Source organism: Benincasa hispida, chromosome 8 (assembly GCF_027475165.1).
Source record: "Benincasa hispida cultivar pf3 chromosome 8, pf3_genome.v1.1, whole genome shotgun sequence".
In the NCBI taxonomy this organism is placed as follows: Eukaryota; Viridiplantae; Streptophyta; class Magnoliopsida; order Cucurbitales; family Cucurbitaceae; genus Benincasa; species Benincasa hispida.
Window position 1 is genome coordinate 7,880,117 of NC_143485.1, and position 7,360 is coordinate 7,887,476.

The 7,360-nt window shown below is 26.7% G+C and overlaps 1 pseudogene; it reads right to left on the bottom strand.

Annotated features, from left to right (window-relative positions):
• Positions 1–6,492: 6,492 nt before the first annotated feature.
• On the bottom strand, positions 6,493–7,035 carry LOC150034330 (egg cell-secreted protein 1.1-like; annotated as a pseudogene).
• Between the last annotated feature and the right edge of the window lie 325 nt (positions 7,036–7,360).

Sequence of the window (7,360 nt, forward strand, 5' to 3'; positions counted from 1 at the left end):
TTACTTAAATTATATTTAATATAATTTTTTGTGGCAACAAATGCCAAATGCAAAGTAGGATGAATTAAAATAAGGTTATTATTATTATATTTAACTTGCTTTTGGTTAATACAAAATTAAACATCTTGATGGCTCAATGGAGACCTAAATAGATTTATGATTAATTTACTTAATTTACTTAATTTATTTTGTATAATATATTAAATTAAACTTCCTAATAGCTCGAGACCAATGGAGACCTGAACAGATTTACGATTAATTTACTTAATTCCTTTTGTACAATATATTAAATTATATTTTTAATATAATTTTTTATGACAACAAATTGCAAAATGCATATTACGAAATTGGCATGCTTTGATAAAACTTTTTTTTATATAAATTTTTATGCAAATTTCTTGACTATAGTCCAACTTTATATATATATATATATATATATAACTTTCTTATGTTAATTTATATATTAATAGGAGTTTCCCTTCGATTATTCTTCAGATTTGCGAGGTATTTAAATTTGCTTCTTAATTTAAGTCACATTTATAACATGATCAAAGTTAAATTTAAAATTTTCTTATAGCCTATATACATAAATTCTTTGAAAACAATGAAAAATATGATCATATGTATGACTTAACTCTTAAACCTTCTAACTTTAAAAACAAAATTGAAGTATTTAGCACAATTTGAAATAACTGAATCTAACATTTTTCTAATACATATATAAATTCTTTGACAATAATGAGACGATGACTTTTGACTCATAAACTTCAAACTTTAAGAATAAAATTGAAGTCAGTATAAATCGAAATAATTAAAAACACCCAAATATATTTTAAGATAATTGCAATTGGTAGCATTTTTAGAAATAATAACTAAGTGTATAACATCATTTAAAAAAAATGCAAATATAGACAAATCTATCAGTGATAGACTTCTATCATTGATAGGCTTGTCATTGATAGACCCACAAGTCTATCAATAATAGACTTCTATCGTTGATAGACTATTCCCAGTGATATGGTCTATCATTGATAGACTCCTACCAATAATATGGTCTATCACTGATAGTCTATTTAAATTTGGCCATATTTGCAATTTTTTTTACATTATATTATATTTGCTAATACTTTGAGTCTATGTCTATATTTGCAAACATCCCTATATTTTATTACAATAATCATTTTGTATTTCATGAAACGGAATTTTGGGAAGCAACATTTCGTTTGTGAAAAAAACAACGTGCATGCGGAAACAATTTGGATCTTAAGCACTCTAAATGTTATTAATTTTAAAGATAAAATATGCATGCAAATAACTTTGAAATTAGGGTTTCAGTTACAACCTTTGTAGCTCCAAATTGACCACCAATTCCACTCCAATCTTCTCATGAACCGGCTGTGAACCACCACGAGGGTCTTTCCGATTATTCTTCAGCCTTAGAATGTGATGGTGGGATCCAGTGAGTGACTAAATTAGATATGAATTTAGAATAGAAATTGAGAGAGAATTGAGGACTTAAATTCTAAAACTCTTTTAGAATCTCTAAGTTGCCAAGAATTTTTTTTTCAACTAACTTGAAATTCACCAAATTGCCAAGCAATTTAATCTTTACCAAAACATCTATTTATAGAGCAATTACATGTAATTCATGCAAAATTGAGTTAACCAAATTTTGACACTACAAAATGGCACTCAATTTAATGGGATAAGTGGCATGTTGTGAAATCAACACTTTGCCAAATGAATTACTCACTAATTCACTAAAAGTTAGATTTTTCTACTAAAAATCATTCTTGGATCTTTCCACTAAGTGAAGTCAACATTTTGACTTTTGACTAATTTGAAGTTAACATTTGGCTTTAGTCAAATTTTAATTAAATACAATTTTAATTCAAAATTAATTCAAAACTAATCTTTAAATTTTCCACTTAGTGAAGTCAACTTTTAACCTTTGACCTTCAAAGCTTGGTGAACTTAACATTTGACTTTGACCATCTTTAATTAACTCCATTTAATTCAAAAATAATTCAAATAATTAATTTTCAATTAAATTAATATTAAATAATTAATTAAATACTAACCTTTAGGTAGATGTGGAAATCCTAAATGTGGTCTTCTTAATGCCTCCACAAAAATTCGAGCATCACGAGCAGCACCCTCCCATTCAGTCCAGACAAATGTAAAACACATGTTAAAATCACAAACTGCCATAATATTTTGGGTGGTAATACTTTTTCTACCAATATCACAAACTGCCATAATATTTTGGGTGGTAATATTTTTTCGACCAATATACGGTATATGCTTTCCTTTAGGTGCTACAACCTGTATATGAGTACCATCGATTATCATAAATATATTTGAATTGTCGATCTGTTGGCTTAATTATATCTATGGTCATACGACAAATAACATCTAATATTATGTCAAACCACCTTGATACAGTCTCATCTAAGTGCTGAAATCTCTCTTTTGAACCATTGTATTCATGAAACTGTGACCTAATGTAATAAGAAACATTGCAAGAGCCTCCTCCAATGGCTTATGTTTAGATTTACTAAAGTTTAATACTACTTTCTTAAATATATGTTTTTCTATCCTAAATTATTGGTGACATCTATCCTCATGACCATTCAATATCTCCATAACAAATTTGTAACCAGTATGAGAAGATGTCCTACAAGGCTCTTTACAAACATGCATCACAAAAATGATGCACTATAGCACCACATCCCAAATTTACTAATTGATCGAGTTCATATTCAATATCGCTTTTATCAGAAGAATCATTGCTATCAGTATTGTAACAATCAAATGCCATCTGAAAAGCAATAACAAAGGTAAAATTCAAGTAGTAATTATCTAACCAATTCAAAGTCATAGTATCTAAGCAAACATTTCGTAAGTATTTAGAGTCAAACTTTCTTTCACTTAAGCCATGCAACTTTGAAGCTCAGGCTCTTGTAGTGTTATAAATATTTCCTTATTTTCTCTTTTTGTAAAGATATCTGTAGCGTTTATGAAGAGCTCATCACCTTTCACAATTCCATATATATCTCGTAAAGCATTCATCACTTCAAGAATGCTACAACGTGGTAGTTCTCTTCTTCTATTATCGATTGTTTTACACACACATTCCAATTGGTTACAAAATTTATTAGCAATGTTACTTTTTATCCTATTCTTTTTCTTTTCCTCCTTTCTTTTGGGTATGATCGAATATTCAGTATTATTAGTGTCATTAAGCTCTGTATCTCTTGATGTATCATCATTATCACCTACTTATCTAGATGAATTGAAATTGGAATGGAACTAACCGGAGAAAGGTGCGAGCAGAAGGGTAGTATGAGGGGTATTTTAGTATTTTCAATTTAAGATGAAAAAGAGGATGGATTCCGGTCAATCATTACAAAATCCCTTTCCTAAAAATCTGGTTTTTAGTGATTTCTCCCAAATGATTTATTCTTAAAACTCATTTTTGTAAAATGTATTTTGAGAAGTTGCCGTACATCACAAATTTTTTCAAAATGACTTTTTTTTTTTTTTTTTTTAATTTAGACACTTTAAAATGCATTAGAAATTGAATTTGCTTTTCTTATCATATATCATGAAAGGTAGGGTTTATATAGAGAAAATAATATATAATAATTTATGAAAATAAAAGAAAATACCATTAATTTACAAAGATAAGCTAATTAAAATGTTTCTTAAATCTCCATTAGCATTTGATCGTTGATTTTCTTCTTTTACCCTCCAGCCCTTTCAACTTCGCACGTGTGTAAGACTTATGAACTCGTAATTTTTGTATATCTTTTTTTTTTATGATATATAAAATGAAAAATCGGTAACTTCAAGATTGATAGTATAAATATTATAATAATTGAGCTTTACTCATATAATTTATTTTATAAAAATAATCTCTTATGTTACGATAACATTGTTAGTTTGTTAGTTTGTTGTAGCAAATATCTTAATGATAATGTCAGAGTGATTTTGGATGTAGAACGACAGTTGGATCCCTAATTTTGATCATTGTAGTAAAAAAAAAAAAAAGTAATCGCAAAAATTTTGGACGAAAACGATGACGAGTTTGACATTTTCTTAAATATCTAATATTAATTAAATTTTGAATCAAGACAACATATTCTTCATTCTTATTGAATGAAATGTAAAAGAGAATTGTAGAGTTAAAATTAACATTAAATGGTTAGTACGAATGGTATAATCAACTCGTCACTAGGAAGAAAAGTATCTAATAATACATGTTTCTTAAATTCATAGTTTGACATGTCATTAAATGATATATTATTTTATCTTAATACCACACATACTATTATTATATATTTTATGTTATGAGAAGAATCGAATAAGACACTTGAAACTATCTCTATCAACGAGCAATTCACATTTATTGATGTGACGAAAATACAAATTACATGTAGTGCACGATGCACTTGGCTTACCATCATGATTTAACTTTAGTTAGATATAATTTTTCTTTTCTTTTCTCCAAAAACTTATCTATTTAAATTTTATTCTATCTTTTAGATTTTTCATTTTAGTCCCTGCACTTTCAAATATTTTATTTTGATCTCCAAAATTTCATGGATATGATTCTGATCAATTTTTATGTGATGGGATACTATAGACTTCTCTCAATTTAGCAGTAAAATAATAATAATAATAATTAAAAAAATGTAGACAATAATAGAAATGAACACAATAATTACTAAGTGGCAACAGAAAAATAAAACCATGAAAAAGAATTAGGAGTAGTATTACACCATAGTTAGTGCAAAACTATCTATGAACTAATATTTTCAAGTAAAAAACAAAAAATTAACTCTAAATTGGTGTTTTTTTTTCTATATTTCTTTGTTTTTTTGTTTCTTCTTTTTTTTTCTTTTTCTTTTTTCTTTCTTTCTTTTTTTTTTTTTTTTTGTTTTTTTGACTTTTTTAGATCAATAACATGGACATGAAAGGGATATGAGATTCGGACCTCTTATCTTTTAGTAGCAAATACATATTAAAGTTTGAGATAGTTTAAAACGTAAATTTTCATAGCTCAATTTCTAACATATTATTTTATTTTTCTATAACAAATATCAAAATTTAAAATTTAAAACAAACATAGAAAAATTACTAAATACCAACATATCCAACATGCCATTGATGTCAATGTGCAACGTAGATAAACAATCCAACATAAAATTGACAAATGGCACAAGCAATAATGTGATCCAAAAAACTCATAATATAAATACGACTCTCATTAACTTATTGTCATGTAAGCATTTCTTTAAAAATTATATATGAGATCTAACAATATTATTGAATATGTTATGAAAAGAAAGATGTACCATAAATTTTGTCCCGTGCTATCCGTACCATAACACAAAGATGTATGACATAACATAAAAGATTTAACATGAACGATGACAGTTGATACATCCTAATCTTAGGAAAACATAGATTTACAATATTGAAAAAGAAAATATAAAACTTTCAGCAATCTTAGAAATATCTCAATCATCATTTTAAAGGAAATAATTTAGGTCAAGATTTTGTAGTTTCTATTTTGCCAAAAAGAAAAAAAAAATAGTATTTATATCGTACATTTTTTAAGTTATTCTTGTTCACAAGTAAAATTTATTTGAGCTAACTTTTATTTGATGGATATTGTACATGATATATTAAATTAAATTTGATTATAAATTCTACAATAATAAAATTATAAAATACACATTACAAAATTAAATTAAATATTCTTGTTAATTTACATATATCTTTTGAAATTTCTTTTTGTCAAATTATATTTCAAATTACCATGGCATAGGTAGTGGAATATTGTAATGAATTCCTCTTTAGATTGGGCAAGAATGGAAGTGCTTGAACATTTTGTGTACATAATGAAAGTCTAAGTATAGAATTTAAGTACTTATTATAGATATATTCTTTGAAAATTATAAAAAATACAACCATAATGTATGACAAAAAATACAAATTACATATTGGGGCACATAATCCATTGCTTATCAACACGATTTAACTCTAGTCATATATATATTTTTCCCGAAACTTATCTATTTTGGATTTTAATCTTATCTTTTAGACATTTTATTTTTGTCCTCGTACTTTTAAGTATTATAAATTTCAAAATTTTATTTGAACTATTTTTTTTTACCTAATGAGTATTGTAAATGATATATTAAATTATTTTAATATAATTTTTTACAATAACAATTTTTAAAATACATATTAGGAAATTATAAAAACTCTTGTTAATTTATATTTTTTTGTAATTTTTTTTGTCAATTTATATTTTAAACCATTTCATAGGTAATGGAATATTATTATGATTTCCCTTTTTAGATTGGGAAAGAAGGGAAGTGTTTGAACAGTTTGTGCATACAATGAAAGTTGAAGTACATAATTTTGAGTACTTATATGTATTCTTCGAAAATGATAGAAATACAATTATAAGCGCGATTTTCGAATTTTAAAAGACAACTTTAAAAATACTATTGGGCATAACTCAAAATGATAACAACCTCATAATTATTCGATTACTAGAAGCATATTACTTTTCATGGAGAAATACTTTTATAAGCCATTGCGTTTTTCTCGATAGAAAGTGGTTGAGGAGATGACAATGTTGTGAGAGCATCAATAGTGGTATCACAATAGGCTTCAAGTACGTCACCTTCCTCTGTCGTGTATCCCAAAGATCCAAGCAATGTTGGCCAGCACTCATGTTGAATGGTTTCTAATAGCTTGACAACAGTTGGAACCTAAATAAGTTTCACCAGTAAGAAAAAATGTGATAACTTCACCCGTGCATGCTTGAAGTTCGTGCAACGTTCCCCAGCAATTTGATGTCTCACCATTCAACTTAAGTCGTACTGCTAGACTCATTTCCGGGTTTGGTCGTGATTCAACAATATTGGATGAGAGGATGAAAGAAGTAAAAGAAGAGACAAAGAAGAGTTTCCAAAGGTAGGCCATTTTACAAGAGAGATTGAAACAACAAAATGAAGTTTGTAGAAGTTAGATTTGCTTTTGTGATCATATATCATAAAAGGTAGGGTTTATATAGAGAGAAAATAATATATAATAATTTGGATAAACAAAAGAAAATACGATTAATTTACAAAGAGAGGTTAATTAGACTGTAACTTGCAATTAAATGTGAATTAATTATTGCTTAATTATCTTTCTTATGATTTATTAATCACTAACTATAATTAAAACGTTTCATAAATCTCCATTAGTATTAATCATTAATTTTCTTTTCTTAACCTCCCACCCTTTCAACTTCTCAAATATAAAGTTTTATTTATATAAACAGGAAATTGTGGAT